The sequence below is a fragment of the Apium graveolens genome, chromosome 10 (genome assembly GCF_009905375.1).
Source record: "Apium graveolens cultivar Ventura chromosome 10, ASM990537v1, whole genome shotgun sequence".
Lineage (NCBI taxonomy): Eukaryota > Viridiplantae > Streptophyta > Magnoliopsida > Apiales > Apiaceae > Apium > Apium graveolens.
Window position 1 is genome coordinate 71,449,842 of NC_133656.1, and position 18,357 is coordinate 71,468,198.

Consider the following 18,357-nt stretch of genomic DNA (forward strand, 5'->3'; position numbering starts at 1 on the left):
CAAACCCAAGCTTCACTCAATCATAATTCAAGAGGTTTGTTTCTTTGGATCCTATATTTCATAACTAAGAAGAGCAAGTAGTTTGAGTGCTTGAATCAAAGGTTTTCTATCTCAAACAAATCATTTTAGTTTAGGGTGAATAGTAACTTTCAAGAACAAATTTTTGATTCTTGATTTTATTTGTAAGGTCAAGGTAGCTTAAGCATAGATAAAGGCTTCCATGGGCATTCCAAGGATCTTTCATGGATTAAAAGCTTCAAGGAAGGTATAAAACCTCAAACCCTAGTTTTACTTTGAATATTTAGGAGTGGTTTTGATTAATATAGTTTATGAGAAGCATGATGCTTGTGTGTTTAAAGTTTGGTTGGGTTTGTAGCGATTTGGATGATTGAATCTTGTTTATAGTTAATGAAACTTAAGTATAAGCTTTTAGTTCATGATTGAGAGTAGTATAAATTGGAAATCTTGAGATGTTGAGGCTGTTGTAGTAGAGTATGGATGGATTTTGGTTGAAGTAATGATTGTGTTGATTGATTGTGGATTGATTTGGAGTTGTACAAATTTGGTAATCGCGTAAACATAGCCGTCGTAATGCCCGATTTACCTTAGACTGCTTTTGTTCTTAACATTAGGACCCGTGAACTCACTGTTAGGTTTTTACCATTTCCATGATTAGATAGTTCATGTTACGAGCTTCGTTTTGATATGTGGTTCGCTTAAATCCGATGTACGGTTTAGGAGAAACGACCGTTTTAAGTAACGGCGTTTCGCGACCGAACCATTACCCCTCGCCTTACTTTGAAACCTTGGTTAAGGCCCTTAAATGACTAATTGGAATATGCAACAATTATGTAAAGTGGATTAGGCAGTTGGTAGGGTACTCGCGAAAGAATCGCCTTCAAATTCCTAATGGTTAAGTTATTAAAAATGGTGGAGCCAAGGGTACTCGAGCGACTTAAGTGAATCGTTAAGCGCGAAAGTGAACGTTAGGGTCTAATTGGTTAAAGTATAGATTCTTAAGCGACTTTGGTTTAATTCCAACTTATATGTTGTTTATAGGTTACCAGACTCATCCCAGGACTTTTACCACCCCCAGTCGCTCAGGCAAGTTTTCTACCCGTTATACTGTTGTTGTGATGTATATATGTATATGCATTATCTTGTGATAAGTGCATGATTGTTATTAGCAAATCTTGCGATATATTGGAGCATGCTGATATGGTATATATACATGTCTGTTTCGTAATCTTGATATCTAATTGTTGATTCAAATGCTTATAAGTTGCATAATACCTATGCTAGAGATAAGCAGTAGTTGCGTATACCCTTAGTATAGGGGACCCAAAGGTGAACATATTTCTAAACCGGGAGTCGATGTTCCCGAGTATAATATATATATATATATATATATTTATATATATATATAGGTACAGTTTTCAAAACTATTAATCAATAAGGTTTATTCGATAACTTTATTTTAATTAAAGAATATTAGTTTGAATATTCATTCAAGGACTTATGACTCCGTTTATTTTATTTAATGAATATTAGTTTGAATATTCATTCAAGGACTTATGACTCCGTTTATTTTATTTAATGAATATTATTTTGAATATTCATTCAAGGACTTATGACTCCGTTTATTTTATTTAATGAATATTATTTTGAATATTCATTCGAGGACTTATGACTCCGCTTCTTTTATTAAATAATATTCTTTATTTTATTATAGAATAATGTTTCGATAATCAAACTTAGTTTCGATTATTTAAATAAAGATCGTACTTTCGTATAAATATATCTTTGGTTATTTATTATTCATTTCAAGTATAATTTTTAAAACTTCTACTTCAATTATTTTTATAAGGACTATCCTTATGGGAATATTATTTAAATAATAATATTCAAATATTTTCTAATATATTGGGACTGATTTATTTTATTAAATCAGAATTACTCCAAACATTCTTAAAAATGTTTTCGAGTCTTCAAAATGATTTTAAAAGTTAGAGCGGATCCCAAAACTTGTTTTCAAATTTAAGATCTTCCTTTCGAAGGGGATTTAAATACTCGCTTAAAAATTGAGGGATCCGGCTCTGTGGTGTATTTGATATTCGCAATGAGGTTGTTGTTTTGATAAATGAATTGATTACTTACCCAACGTTCGGGAAGTAAGTCCATCTAATTGGCGGTCCAGCACAAGGTCCTAATGAGGCCAGGGTGATGACCGGTAGGGGATTCATCCATCTACTAGTAGAAAAGGTTACTTATTGGTATCTTTGCCTGATCAGCAAGATATCAGGTTTATGCTAAGGTTTTCTCCTTTCCAAATTCATTGGATATTGCAACTCTGTTTATAATTTTCATAACAGAGGTTTTCAAGGAGTGTATGAAATGTATATATATATAGGTGTATATATATATCGGGACTTAATGAAGTATCTCGTAACTTTATTTCTTTCAAATGATATTTCAAAGATTGAATCTATTCAAGTCTTATCTTGTAGTCTCATCAGTGTGATGAACTTTTGAAACTAATTATAACTTGAACGGTGGTAGTTTAAGTAGTATTCGGAAAAGATATAAGTATATTGGAGTATCTTGTAACTTCATCTTTTAAACGTATATCTAGTAAATGATTATCTTATGCATGTCAAAGATTTTCAGAAAAACGTTGAGACAAGGTTAGATATATGAGATCACCTTGCAACGATATTTTATACAGTTATAAACTGGAACTTTGTGTATATTATACATGTCAGAGGATTTCAAAGATTTGAGAAGTATATTTGTATATATATACTAAATATTTTGTGACTTCGTCGCGTTAAGATATCAAACTTGGTTCATTTCTTCTTGACCAAGACTTTCATGAGTACTATGAGAATGCTCATATATTTTTAATTATTATACATATTATTTCGGTGGGCTTGTTGCTCACCCTTGCTTTCTTCTTCATCATACAATAACAGATAGACATGATGAACAGGACCAAGCTCCCAATTCGTGAGCGGATAGGAAATGTTCCGCAGTTTCCTATAGGCGTTGATGCCATTGTAGCTGAGGTAGGAACTACCAATAGGCTAGGCTTTCAACTTTTGTTGTACCAGACTTATGTACATTTATGAATTGTAATAATGACAAATAATATGTAAATTTATTCAGAAACCCTTTTGAGATGTAATGACTTATAATTGTGGAATAAAATGACTTGTGTTATTTTTGGTAATCATCTCTGAGACTATAACTTGTGGTGTGTGTGTATATTGTGGGGTCACAGTACGCAGTAGATGATTGTTTATTAAGAATTAGGTGTTATTAAGGGAAATGGAACTCGTGACAACCCGGATCCCCGACCCCGGATTTGGGGGTGTTACAGACATCTCTGGTGGAACAACAAATCCACCAGAAAAGTTTTAAAGCTTTTGTGTTCTTTACATTTGTGTCTTGAATATATACCTGTCTGCACATGCTCAAAGCAATTCACACACAACTGTTCATCAAAACACTTAGCCTTTTAAACTGCTCAAAACTTGAAAAAGTTTTGAGATTTACATTCAACCCCCCTTCTATAAATCTCATTGTTAGTTCCTTGGGAATAACAATTGGTATCAGAGCAAGCTCTTAACTTACAAAGAGTTTAAAGATCTATTCTACTAACATCATGAGTAAGAAGGATATTGGTGTAAAGATTGCAATCCTGAAAAGAGATAATTATCATCACTGGAAAGTGAAGATGCATCTACTTCTTCTCTCTCAAGATGAAATCTACATCAACTGCATCGAAAATGGTCCTCACATACCTCACAAGGTAGCCACAGCTGCAACTGCCACAGTTGCTATTGGACAGTCTATTCCCAAGCCAAAAGCAGAATGGACTAATGAAGATATTGAAGAGGTTCACAAGGACAAGAAAGCCATGAACATTCTGTTTAATGGCCTAAATCAAAATATGTTTGATAATGTCATTAACAGCCAAACTGCTAAGGAAATTTGGGATACTGTGCAACTTATTTGTGAAGGTACTGAACAAGTCAGAGAAAACAAAATGCAGCTTCTCATTCAACAGTATGAATACTTTCATTTTGAAGAAGGAGAATCATTGAATGATACCTTCAATAGATTTCAGAAACTGTTGAATGGATTGAAGCTGTATGGCAGAGTGTACCAAGTCAAGGATTCCAACTTAAAATTTCTAAGGTCTCTACCAAAGGAATGGAAGCCTATGACTGTTTCACTAAGGAATTCTCAAGATTATAAGGACTTCACACTTGAAAGATTATATGGAATTTTGAAGACCTATGAACTTGAGATGGAGCAAGATGAGCTGTTGGATAAGGGAAAGAGAAAAGGTGGATCAGTTGCACTTGTAGCTGACAATGAGAAGACTGAAGCTAGGAATGAAGAAAAGACAATGCCAAGTCTCAAAATTGGCACAAGCAAATCAGAATCAAGCAAGGGAAATGAGCAAGTAGCTAAGGTTGAAGATAGTTCCAGTCAAGATGACTCTGATGATGTTAATGAACATCTGGCTTTTCTGTCCAGGAGGTTTGCAAAGATGAAATTCAAGAAAAATGCTAGATTCACTAAGCCAAACAAGAACATGGTGGACAAATCTAAGTTCAAATGTTATAACTGTGGCATAAGTGGACACTTTGTAAATGAGTGTAGAAAGCCAACCTCTGATAAGAAGAAATTTGAGCAAGTTGATTACAAAAAGAAATATTTCGATTTGCTCAAACAAAAGTAAAGAGCCTTTCTGACTCAGGATGACTGGGCAGCGGATGGAGCCAATGAAGATGATGATATGGAATATGTCAACCTAGCCTTGATGGCTAATTCTGATGAAAATAAAACTAGTTCATCAAGCAACCAGGTAATTACTACTGACCTCTCTTAGCTTTCTAAGATTGAATGGAATGAAGCTATAAATGATATGTCCAATGAATTATATCATTTGTGTGTTTCCCTTAAATCACTAGCTAAAGAAAACACAAGAATTAAAGAGAATAATTTGTTTTTAAGTGATAGAAATGTTGTGTTAAAGGGTAAGGTAATTGAGCTTGAAAAGATTAAAATCAAATGCTTATCTGTTGAGAGTGAACTAGAAGAATCTGTTAAGAAAGTAGAAATTATTTCTAAACAATTAGAACGTGAACAAGATGTAATCAAGGCCTGGAAAACATCTAGGGATGTTAGTGCTCAGATTGTCAAGGTTCAAGGAATTGAATCACTCTGTGAGAATGCCTGGAAGAAAAACAAAAAGGAAGTAGAATTAATTGATGGATTATCAACGGATGTGGAATCAACGGATCATGAAAGTTATCCGTTGAAGGAAGAACATGAGCATCCGTTGAAGGCTCATCAATTGAAACAGGCAAGTGATTCTAAAAAGAACAATTTGAAAAATCTCAATAAGAAGTTTGGTTCAACTTCCAAGAACTTTGTCAAAGAAGAAGCTAGTACATCCAAAGATGCCAGTAAGGTGATTATAGGACACATGACTTCAGATCAGTTGAAAAATAGGCTTAAGATGGTTGAGGATAAAAAGGAAACTAAAAGGAAATTTAATAGAAATGGGAAGGTAGGGATTAACAAACACAACAATTATACACCTAATAAATGTGCTCCTAGAAAAAGTTGTGTGCATTATAAAAGTGTTAATCATCTATCTGCTAACTGCAAGTCTGTTAAGAATGCTCCCATGCCTTTAACTCCTTCAATGCCTAACATGTCTATGTCACCTCTGCATGATATGTCTGTTATGTCTCAACAGAATCCTCATGCACATTTTGCAAACATGCCATATGTTAATAATCCTTACCTTGATGCATTCAGTATGCCTCAAATGCCATACAACATGCCTATGTGGAATAATATGTTTGCACAATCTATGCCTTATCAAATTCAACCAAATGTGCTAAATGATTCTGTGACTAACCCTACACTTCAACCAACTACATCTCTGACCAAGGTTGACCCAATATTACCTAAGTCAAAAGATGCAGGAGGTATGAAGTCTAGGAAAAAGACTAAGAAGGCTGGACCCAAGAAAATTTGGGTACCAAAATCAACTTGATTTGATTTTGTTGTGTGCAGGAAAAAAGAAGGAATCTATAGTACTTGGACAGTGGTTGTTCAAGGCACATGACAGGAGATTTCACCCTGCTCACAGAATTCAAGGAGAGAGATGGCCCTAGCATAACCTTTGGAGATGACAGCAAAGGGTTCACTATGGGATATGGCCTGATTTCAAAAGAAAATGTCATCATTGATGAAGTTGCATTAGTTGATGGTCTCAAACACAATCTATTGAGCATCAGTCAACTATGTGACAGAGGGAATACTGTTTCCTTCAATTCTAAAGCCTGTGTTGTCATAAGTAAGAAGGACAACAAAGTGGTTCTAACTGGAGTTAGAAAAGGGAATGTGTACTTGGATGACTTCAACTCTACAGATGCAGAATCAATTACTTGTATTTTCAGCAAAGCAAGTCCAGATGAAAGTTGGCTATGGCACAAGAAGCTGTCCCATTTGAATTTCAAGACAATGAATGATCTAGTCAAAAAGGACTTAGTTAGAGGAATTTCCTTTTAGTGGAATTCTCAAGGGATGGACTGTGTGATGCTTGTCAAAAAGGAAAGCAAAAGAGAGCATCATTCAGCAAGAAGCTTGAATCAGCAATTGATGAACCATTACAACTGCTACACATGGATCTTTTTGGACCAGTCAATGTATTGTCAATTTCAAGGAAAAGATATTGCCTAGTGATTGTAGATGATTTCTCAAAGTTTTCATGGACCTACTTTCTTGGATCAAAGGATGAAGCTAGTGAAATCATTATCAATCATATCAAGCAAGTCAACAATCATCCAGATTTCAAAGTAAGGAATATCAGGAGTGACAATGGAACTGAGTTCAGGAATTCTACCATGAGGTTGTTCTGTGAAGAAAATGGGATCATGCATGAGTTCTCAGCTCCAAGGACTCCACAACAGAATGGTGTGGTGAAAGGAAAGAACAGATCACTAATTGAAGCTGCAAGAACAATGCTTGAAGAGTCAAAAATCCCAACATACTTTTGGGCTGAGGTTGTTAACTGTGCATGTTACACTCAGAATATTTCTCTAATCAATCAGGCAAAAGGCATGACTCCCTATCAATTATTCAAGAGAAGAAAAACAACTTTAAACTTTCTTCATGTCTTTGGTTGCAAATGCTACATTCTAAGGAATCAACCTGATCACAAGGGGAAGTTTGATGCAAAGGCTGATGAAGGAATATTTGTTGGTTATTCTGCTGGAAAATTATATAGGGTCTACAATCTATGAACCAACATTGTCATGGAATTCGTGCATATTGTGTTTGATGATAAAAAGATTGATGGACTAACAGATGAGGGACATCATGAAGGACTCAAATTTGACAACATTGAGATATATTATGATGATAGTGAAGATGAGAATGATGGAGAAGGCACCTCGAAAAGAATTCAAAATATGCCCTTGGATAATGCACAAAATGCTGCATCAGTTGAAAGTCATAATTCAGCATCCATTGATAGAAGTAATGCAGCATCCGTTGAAAGACAAAGTGCATCATCCATTGAAGTACACAATGAAGCATCCGTTGACCATAGTCTATCAACGGATAATCAATTCGCTTCATCTGTTGATAGAACTCCCAGTTCCTTTCAAAGGATCAGTAACTCAGGGGGAGTTTCAACCAATCAACACTCTATCTCACATCATGACAATACTGAGGCAACCTCATCTAGAGCTAATCTACCACCTCAAAGGAAATGGACCAAGAATCATCCTTTTGAATTGATCATTGGTGATGCAACATCTAAGGTGCAGACTAGAAGGGCTACTCAAGATGAATGTCTATACAGTAGTTTTCTATCATAGGAGGAACCTAAGAAAGTGGAAGAAGCTCTATTGGATCCAGATTGGATTTTAGCAATGTAAGAGGAGCTAAAGCATTCTTCAAAATCAACAGTCTCAGACAAGTCTACTCATTCAACTGGCTAAAGCACAAGAATTGACTCCTCTCCTTGATGATAACAAAACGGGGGAGAATAAAGAAGGGGGAGGGGAGCCATCTACAAAAATTCAAATATCCAAAGTGCTAGTTCTTGCCATCACTACTTCTCCAACACTTCAAATCAAAGGAAAGCTTGATGGAATTGATCTAATCCAGCTAGCAGCAGCTGAGATGAAGGTGAAGGAGCAAAGGGGAAAAATTGATGAAAGGATGCAAGAGGTGTTTGGCTCTACAACTTCAAAATCATTATCTGTGAAATATAGCACAAAGGTTGAGCCAATCATTATGGAGCACAAGCCAGTAAGAAGGAATAAGGTTGGAGAGACTTCCTTTAGGAATTTGAAACCCATGGTACTCAAGCCATCGACTAGACTCAACAGGGACTCTACAAAGAACCCCCTAAACTCTAGTCAATCAAAAGAAGTAGATTTTCCTCTTCCAAAACGTGATGAAGACAAAGTTTTGGGTGGCAGCATCATAAGGCACAAAGAGACCAATGATGTAGTGGAAAGAATAAATATGGCTATCATTTATAGAGAGGGAAAGAGTATCTGTGTGATACAAGGACATCCCAAATTCTCTAAAGCCAAGAGGGAAGAAACCATGAGGTTAAAGGAAGAAGCTAGAAAGCTGAAGGCTGACAAAAGAGCACAAACAAAGCTTGAAAAACAGCTAAAGTCAAGTCAGGATGAAGAAAAGAAGAAGATTGAAGACAAGAGTGAAGAAGACAAGATTGAAAGCAGAAATGTGGATATGGGGAATGTGGTTGGTGAGAGTGCGGAGGAAAGAAAGGAATGGCAGAAAGGGAACAGAAAGAAGGCCAATGCAAAAAGGAAGAGTGGAGATGACACTGAAGAAACCCAATCTAAATCTAAACCACTACCTTCCATTCCTGAACCTTTTGTTGCTGATCCTAGTATAAACGTCCATGGTGAACCAATAATCCCTAAAGAGGAACCTATTGATTGGGACACCATCGACCTGCCTACCTTCCTAACTACCTCTCCACCAAAAAAGAAACTGAAAAGAAAATCCAAATCTACACCTCCCCTAACTTCAAGTAAATTCACTCAGAAATACAAACCTAAGCCTAAGCCACAAGCCTCAAAGGATGATTATGTTCACATTTGTGACATAAAAGAGTTTACAAATATTGAACTCTATCTGGATGAGCTGGAGGAAGTAAGGGGAATAAGTGCATACAAACAGCTCCCAGAAAGGCCAGTGTTCAAGTACAAAGGAAGTGAGGAAAGGACTTGGCCTCTTCAAAGAATTCTGAATGAAGGCTATTCTACCTTGGTTAGAGTCTACTCAGCTATCAAAAGGGATTCTGGCTTTACCAGGACTGCCAAAACTGAGATTCTCAACTAGATTGCCAGCATAAGGAAAACTTGGTGGGAGTCTAATTCCTTGCCTAGAACATTACTCATAACTGAGCATGGAATTATAATTCATAAATCACCTCATTGGTTGATGGAGTTCAGAGACAATAAAGGAGTCAGAAGATTTTTCAGAAGTGAAGACCAGCTTAAAATTGCCAGTAATGAAACTCTCAAGGAAATGCAATCTAAGTTGGACATCAGTGAAGAAGATAAAGCTGAATTTTACAGACAACTCCAACTCCAAGTGGAGGAAAATGACAGGAGGCTAAGAAAGAAAATAAGGGATCAAAGGAAAAGAAAATAATCTGCTCAGCCTAAAGGAGCATCCTTGGAAACAATGTAATTCTTCAATTCTATCTCATTTTATACACGTTTGCAACACTTTTGAATTTATACTTGATTTCAGTTCATATATTTGTTAAGTGTTTTGTTATCATCAAGTTAAACCCAAATTTATGCCTACAATTCCAGTAGACATAAATAGGGGGAGATTGTTAGGAATATGTGTATTAGTTTGATGATAAGTTAAACAAAACACTTAAGTAGAAATCTAGTGTTTGTAGCCTCAACGGATAAGACCATTCTGGCTATCCGTTGATGGAGTAGCTTTACATAGAAATAAGTTTAGTATTGTAGCACATTTCAGTTTCTGTATTTAAGTTATAATTCTTAGATGATTGTGGGAAATTATAAGTCATGTTGACTACTAGTGGATATGCAAATAGGAGGGCTAATTGTAAATATTTCATGACTTGTAATTTTGTATAAGTGAAGTAGTATCAAATGATAAGCTAAAGGCCTTGAACGGATGAGAAACAAAGCTTCAACGGATGTCTCTAAAGCTTCAACAGATAACATCCATCAACGGATGAGTGCATCAACGGATAAAGCTTCAACTGCTAATGCATCAACGGATAAAGCCATCAACGGATGAAAGCTTCAACGGATGCTCAGTTCAATAGCAGTTGACAGTGATAATTCATAAGCTGACAGAGGCACATGGGTTGACAGAGATAATTGGAATGTGGCAGCCTCTTGGAGGAGTCAAGAAAATGCAGCATTTCCATTCTGGTGCAAATAGGGAAGTATTCAAAGATTCTCAGATTATCCTAGATTGCATTGGATAGAGAAATGAGGAAGAAACATGTGAAGAATCTTTTTAATTGTATTTGTGCTTTTGTCTTCACTTGTAAACTTGGTGATATATAAACCAAGTTGCAGCTAGTAATTAGATGGTTAATTTTCCAGAGCTGTTTAGAAAAACATAGAGAGAAAATCATCTAGTTTGTACTAGGACGCAACTGTGATCAATTCTTTTGAATAACAGATTTTATGAAATACACATCTCTGGTGGAACAAGAAATCCACCAGAAAAGTTTTTAAAGGTTTTGTGTTCTTTACATTTGTGTCTTGAATATATATCTGTCTGCACATGCTCAAAGCAATTCACACACAACTGTTCATCAAAACACTTAGCCTTTTAAACTGCTCAAAACTTGAAAAAGTTTTGAGATTTACATTCAACCCCCCTTCTGTAAATCTCATTGTTAGTTTCTTGGGAATAACAATTGGTATCAGAGCAAGCTCTTAACTTACAAAGAGTTTAAAGATCTATTCTACTAACATCATGAGTAAGAAGGATCTTGGTGTAAAGATTCCAATCCTGGAAAGAGATAATTATCATCACTAGAAAGTGAAGATGCATCTACATCTTCTCTCTCAAGATAAAAGCTACATCAACTGCATTGAAAATGGTCCTCACATCCCTCACAAGGTAGCCACAGCTGCAACTGCCACAGTTGCTATTGGACAATCTATTCCCAAGCCAAAAGCAGAATGGACTGATGAAGATATTGAAGAGGTTCACAAGGACAAGAAAGCCATGAACATTCTATTTAATGGCCTATATCAAGATATGTTTGATAATGTCATTAACAGCCAAACTGCTAAGGAAATTTGGGATACTGTGCAACTTATCTGTGAAGGCACTGAACAAGTTAGAGAAAACAAAATGCAGCTTCTCATTCAACAGTATGAATACTTTCATTTTGAAGAAGGAGAATCACTGAATGATACCTTCAATAGATTTCAGAAACTGTTGAATGCATTGAAGCTGTATGGCAGAGTGTACCAAGTCATGGATTCCAACTTAAAATTTATGAGGTCTCTCCCAAAGGAATGGAAACCTATGACTATTTCACAAAGGAATTCTCAAGATTATAAGGACTTCACACTTGAAAGATTATATGAAATTTTGAAGACCTATGAACTTGAGATGGAGCAAGATGAGATGTTGGAAAAGGAAAAGAGAAAAGGTGGATCAGTTGCACTTGTAGTTGACAAAGAGAAGACTGAAGCCAGGAATGAAGAAAAGACAACGCCAAGTCTCAAAATTGGCACAAGCAAATCAGAATCAAGCAAGGGAAATGAGCAAGTAGCTGAGGTTGAAGATAGTTCCAGTCAAGATGACTCTGATAATGTTGATAAACATTTGGCTTTTCTATCCAGGAGGTTTGCAAAGATGAAATTCAAGAAAAATGCTGGATTCACTAAGCCAAACAAGAACATGGTGGACAAATCTAAGTTCAAATGTTATAACTGTGGCATAAGTGGACACTTTGCAAATGAGTGTAGAAAGCCAACCTCTGATAAGAAGAAATTTGAGCAAGTTGATTACAAAAAGAAATATTTCGATTTGCTCAAACAAAAGGAAAGAGCCTTTCTGACTCAGGATGACTGGGCAGCGGATGGAGCCAATGAAGATGATGATATGGAATATGTCAACCTAGCCCTGATGGCTAATTCTGATGAAAATGAAACTAGTTCATCAAGCAACCAGGTAATTACTACTGACCTCTCTCAGCTTTCTAAGATTGAATGCAATAAAGCTATAAATGATATGTCCAATGAATTATATCATTTGCGTGTTTTCCTTAAAACACTAGCTAAAGAAAACACAAGAATTAAAGAGAATAATTTGTTTTTAAGTGATAGGAATGCTGTGTTAGAGGGTGAGGTAATTGAGCTTGAAAAGATTAAAATCAAATGCTTATCTGTTGAGAGTGAACTAGAAGAATCTGTTAAAAAAGTAGAAATTCTTTCTAAACAATTAGAACGTGAACAAGATGTAATCAAGGCCTGGAAAACATCTAGGGATGTTAGTGCTCAGATTGTCAAGGTTCAAGGAATTTAATCACTCTGTGAAAATTCCTGGGAGAAAACAAAAAGGAAGTAGAATTAATTGATGGATTATCAACGGATATGGAATCAACGGATGATGAAAGTTATCCGTTGAAGGAAGAACAGGAGCATCCGTTGAAGGCTCATCAATTGAAACAGGCAAGTGATTCTAAAAAGAACAATTTGAAAAATCTCAATAAGAAGTTTGGTTCAACTTCCAAGAACTTTGTCAAAGAAGAAGCTAGTACATCCAAAGATGCCAGTAAGGTGAATATAGGACACATGACTTCAGATCAGTTGAAAAATAGGCTTAAGATGGTTGAGGATAAAAAGGAAACTAAAAGGAAATCTAATAGAAATGGGAAGGTAGGGATTAACAAACACAACAATTACACACCTAATAAGTATGCTCCTAGAAAAAGTTGTGTGTATTATAAAAGTGTTAATCATCTATCTGCTAACTGCAAGTCTGTTAAGAATGCTCCTATGCCTTTAACTCCTTCAATGCCTAACATGTCTATGTCACCTCTGCATGCTATATCTGTTATGTCTCAACAGAATCCTCATGCACATTTTGCAAACATGCCATATGTTAATAATCCTTACTTTGATGCATTCAGTATGCCTCAAATGCCATACAACATGCCTATCTGGAATAATATGTTTGCACAATCTATGCCTTATCAAATTCAACCAAATGTGCTAAATGATTCTGTGACTAACCCAACACTTCAACCAACTACATCTGTGACCAAGGTTGACCCAATATTACCTAAGTCAAAAGATGCAGGAGGTATGAAGTCTAGGAAAAAGACTAAGAAGGCTGGACCCAAGAAAACTTGGGTACCAAAATCAACTTGATTTGATTTTGTTGTGTGCAGGAAAAAAGAAGGAATCTATGGTACTTGGACAGTGGTTGTTCAAGGCACATGACAGGAGATTTCACCCTGCTCACAGAATTCAAGGAGAGAGCTGGCCCTAGCATAACCTTTGGAGATGACAGCAAAGGGTTCACTATGGGATATGGCCTGATTTCAAAAGAAAATGTCATCATTGATGAAGTTGCATTAGTTGATGGTCTCAAACACAATCTATTGAGCATCAGTCAACTATGTGACAGAGGGAATACTGTTTCCTTCAATTCTGAAGCTTGTGTTGTCACAAGTAAGAAGGACAACAAAGTGGTTCTAACTGGAGTTAGAAAAGGGAATGTGTACTTGGCTGACTTCAACTCTACAGATGCAGAATCAATTACTTGTATTTTCAGCAAAGCAAGTCCAGATGAAAGTTGGCTATTGCATAAGAAGCTGTCCCATTTGAATTTCAAGACAATGAATGATTTAGTCAAAAAGGACTTAGTTAGAGGAATGTCTCTAGTGGAATTCTCAAGGGATGGACTATGTGATGCTTGTCAAAAAGGAAAGCAAAAGAGAGCATCATTCAGCAAGAAGCTTGAATCAGCAATTGATGAACCATTACAACTGCTACACATGGATCTTTTTGGACCAGTCAATGTATTATCAATTTCAAGGAAAAGATATTGCCTAGTGATTGTAGATGATTTCTCAAAGTTTTCATGGACCTACTTTCTTGGATCAAAGGATGAAGCTAGTGAAATCATTATCAATCATATCAAGCAAGTCAACAATCATCCAGATTTCAAAGTAAGGAATATCAGGAGTGACAATGGAACTGAGTTCAGGAATTCTACCATGAGGTTGTTCTGTGAAGAAAATGGGATCATGCATGAGTTCTCAGCTCCAAGGACTCCACAACAGAATGGTGTGGTGAAAGGAAAGAACAGATCACTAATTGAAGCTGCAAGAACAATGCTTAAAGAGTCAAAAATCCCAACATACTTTTGGGCTGAGGCTGTTAACTGTGCATGTTACACTCAGAATATTTCTCTAATCAATCAGGCAAAAGGCAAGACTCCCTATCAATTGTTCAAGAGAAGAAAAACAACTTTAAACTTTCTTCATGTCTTTGGTTGCAAATGCTACATTCTAAGGAATCAACCTGATCACAAGGGGAAGTTTGATGCAAAGGCTGATGAAGGAATATTTGTTGGTTATTCTGCTGGAAAATCATATAGGGTCTACAATCTAAGAACCAACATTGTCATGGAATCCGTGCATATTGTGTTTGATGATAAAAAGATTGATGGACTAACAGATGAGGGACATCATGAAGGACTCAAATTTGACAACATTGAGATATATTATGATGATAGTGAAGATGAGAATGATGGAGAAGGCACCTTGAAAAGAATTCAAAATATGCCCTTGGATAATGCACAAAATGCTGCATCAGTTGAAAGTCACAATTCAGCATCCGTTGATAGAAGTAATGCAGCATCCGTTGAAAGACAAAGTGCATCATCCGTTGAAGTACACAATGAAGCATCCGTTGATCATAGTCTATCAACGGATAATCAATTCACTTCATCTGTTGATAGAACTCCCAGTTCCTTTCAAAGGATCAGTAACTCAGGGGGAGTACAAACCAATCAACACTCTATCTCACATCATGACAATACTGAGGCAACCTCATCTAGAGCTAATCTACCACCTCAAAGGAAATGGACCAAGAATCATCCTTTTGAATTGATCATTGGTGATGCAACATCTAAGGTGCAGACTAGAAGGGCTACTCAAGATTAATGTCTATACAGTAGTTTTCTATCACAGGAGGAACCTAAGAAAGTGGAAGAAGCTCTATTAGATCCAGATTGGATTTTAACAATGCAAGAGGAGCTAAAGCATTCTTCAAAATCAACAGTCTCAGACAAGTCTACTCATGCAACTGGCTAAAGCACAAGGATTGACTCCTCTCCTTGATGATAACAAAAGGGGGAGAATAAAGAAGGGGGAGGGGAGCCATCTACAAAAATTCAAATATCCAAAGTGCTAGTTCCTGCCATCACTACTTCTCCAACACTTCAAATCAAAGGAAAGCTTGATGGAATTGATCTAATCCAGCTAGCAGCAGCTAAGATGAAGGTGAAGGAGCAAAGGAGAAAAATTATGAAAGGATGCAACAGGTGTTTGGCTCTACAACTTCAAAATCATTATCTGTGAAACATAACACAAAGGTTGAGCCAATCATTATGGAGCACAAGCCAGTAAGAAGGAATAAGGTTGGAGAGACTTCCTTTAGGAAATTGAAACCCATGGTACTCAAGCCATCCACTAGACTCAACAGGGACTCTACAAAGAACCCCCTACACTCTAGTCAATCAAAAGAAGTAGATTTTCCTCTTCCAAAACCTGATGAAGACAAAGTTTTGGGTGGCAGCATCATAAGGCACAAAGAGACCAATGATGTAGTGGAAAGAATAAATATGGCTATCATTTATAGAGAGGGAAAGAGTATCTGTGTGATACAAGGACATCCCAAATTCTCTAAAGCCAAGAGAGAAGAAACCATGAGGTTAAAGGAAGAAGCTAGAAAGCTGAAGGCTGACAAAAGAGCACAAGCAAAGCTTGAAAAACAGCTAAAGTCAAGTCAGGATGAAGAAAAGAAGAAGATTGAAGACAAGAGTGAAGAAGACAAGATTGAAAGCAGAAATGTGGATATGGGGAATGTGGTTGGTGAGAGTGTGGAGGAAAGAAAGGAATGGCAGAAAGGGAAGAGAAAGAAGGCCAATGCAAAAAGGAAGAGTGGAGATGACACTGAAGAAACCCAATCCAAATCTAAACCACTACCTTCCATTCCTGAACCTTTTGTTGCTGATCCTAGTATAAACATCCATGGTGAACCAATAATCCCTAAAGAGGAACCTATTGATTGGGACACCATCGACCTGCCTACCTTCCTAACTACCTCTCCACCAAAAAAGAAACTGAAAAGAAAATCCAAATCTACACCTCCCCTAACTTCAAGTAAATTCACTCAGAAATACAAACCTAGGCCTAAGCCACAAGCCTCAAAGGATGATTATGTTCACATTTGTGACATAAAAGAGTTTACAAATATTGAACTCTATCTGGATGAGCTGGAGGAAGTAAGGGGAATAAGTGCATACAAACAGCTCCCAGAAAGGCCAGTGTTCAAGTACAAAGGAAGTGAGGAAAGGACTTGGCCTCTTCAAAGAATTCTGAATGAAGGCTATTCTACCTTGGTTAGAGTCTACTCAGCTATCAAAAGGGATTCTGGCTTTACCAGGACTGCCAAAACTGAGATTCTCAACAAGATTGCCAGCATAAGGAAAACTTGGTGGGAGTCTAATTCCTTGCCTAGAACATTACTCATAACTGAGCATGGAATTATAATTCATAAATCACCTCATTGGTTGATGGAGTTCAGAGACAATAAAGTAGTCAGAAGATTTTTCAGACGTGAAGACCAGCTTAAAATTGCCAGTAATGAAACTCTCAAGGAAATGCAATCTAAGTTGGACATCAGTGAAGAAGATAAAGCTAAATTTTACAAACAACTCCAACTCCAATTGGAGGAAAATGACAGGAGGCTAAGAAAGAAAATAAGGGATCAAAGGAAAAGAAAATAATCTGCTCAGCCTAAAGGAGCATCCTTGGAAACAATGTAATTCTTCAATTCTATATCATTTTATACACTTTTGCAACACTTTTGAATTTCTACTTGATTTCAGTTCATATATTTGTTAAGTGTTTTGTTATCATCAAGTTAAACCCAAATTTATGCCTACAATTCCAGTAGACATAAATAGGGGGAGATTGTTAGGAATATGTGTAGTAGTTTGATGATAAGTTAAACAAAACACTTAAGTAGAAATCTAGTGTTTGTAGCCTCAACGGATAAGACCATTCTGGCTATCCGTTGATGGAGTAGCTTTACATAGAAATAAGTTTAGTATTGTAGCACATTTCAGTTTCTGTATTTAAGTTATAATTCTTAGATGATTGTGGGAAATTATAAGTCATGTTGACTACTAGTGGATATGCAAATAGGAGGGCTAATTGTAAATATTTCATGCCTTGTAATTTTGTATAAGTGAAGTAGTATCAAATGATAAGCTAAAGGCCTTGAACGGATGAGAAACAAAGCTTCAACGGATGTCTCTAAAGCTTCAACAGATAAAATCCATCAACGGATGAGTGCATCAACGGATAAAGCTTCAACTGCTAATGCATCAACGGATAAAGCCATCAACGGATGAAAGCTTCAACGGATGCTCAGTTCAATAGCAGTTGACAGTGATAATTCATAAGCTGACAGAGGCACATGGGTTGACAGAGATAATTGGAATGTGGCAGCCTCTTGGGGGATTCAAGAAAATGCAGCATTTCCATTCTGGTGCAAACAGGGAAGTATTCAAAGATTCTCAGATTATCCTAGATTGCATTGGATAGAGAAATGAGGAAGAAACATGTGAAGAATCTTTTTAATTGTATTTGTGCTTTTGTCTTCACTTGTAAACTTGGTGATATATAAACCAAGCTGCCGCTAGTAATTAGATGGTTAATTTTCCAGAGCTGTTTAGAAAAATATAGAGAAAAAATCATCTAGTTTGTACTAGGACGCAGCTATGATCAATTCTTTTGAATAACAGATTTTCTGAAATACACATCTCTGGTGGAACAAGAAATCCACCAGAAAAGTTTTTAAAGCTTTTGTGTTCTTTACATTTGTGTCTTGAATATATATCTGTCTGCACATGCTCAAAGCAATTCACACACAACTGTTCATCAAAACACTTAGCCTTTTAAACTGCTCAAAACTTGAAAAAGTTTTGAGATTTACATTCAACCCCCCTTCTGTAAATCTC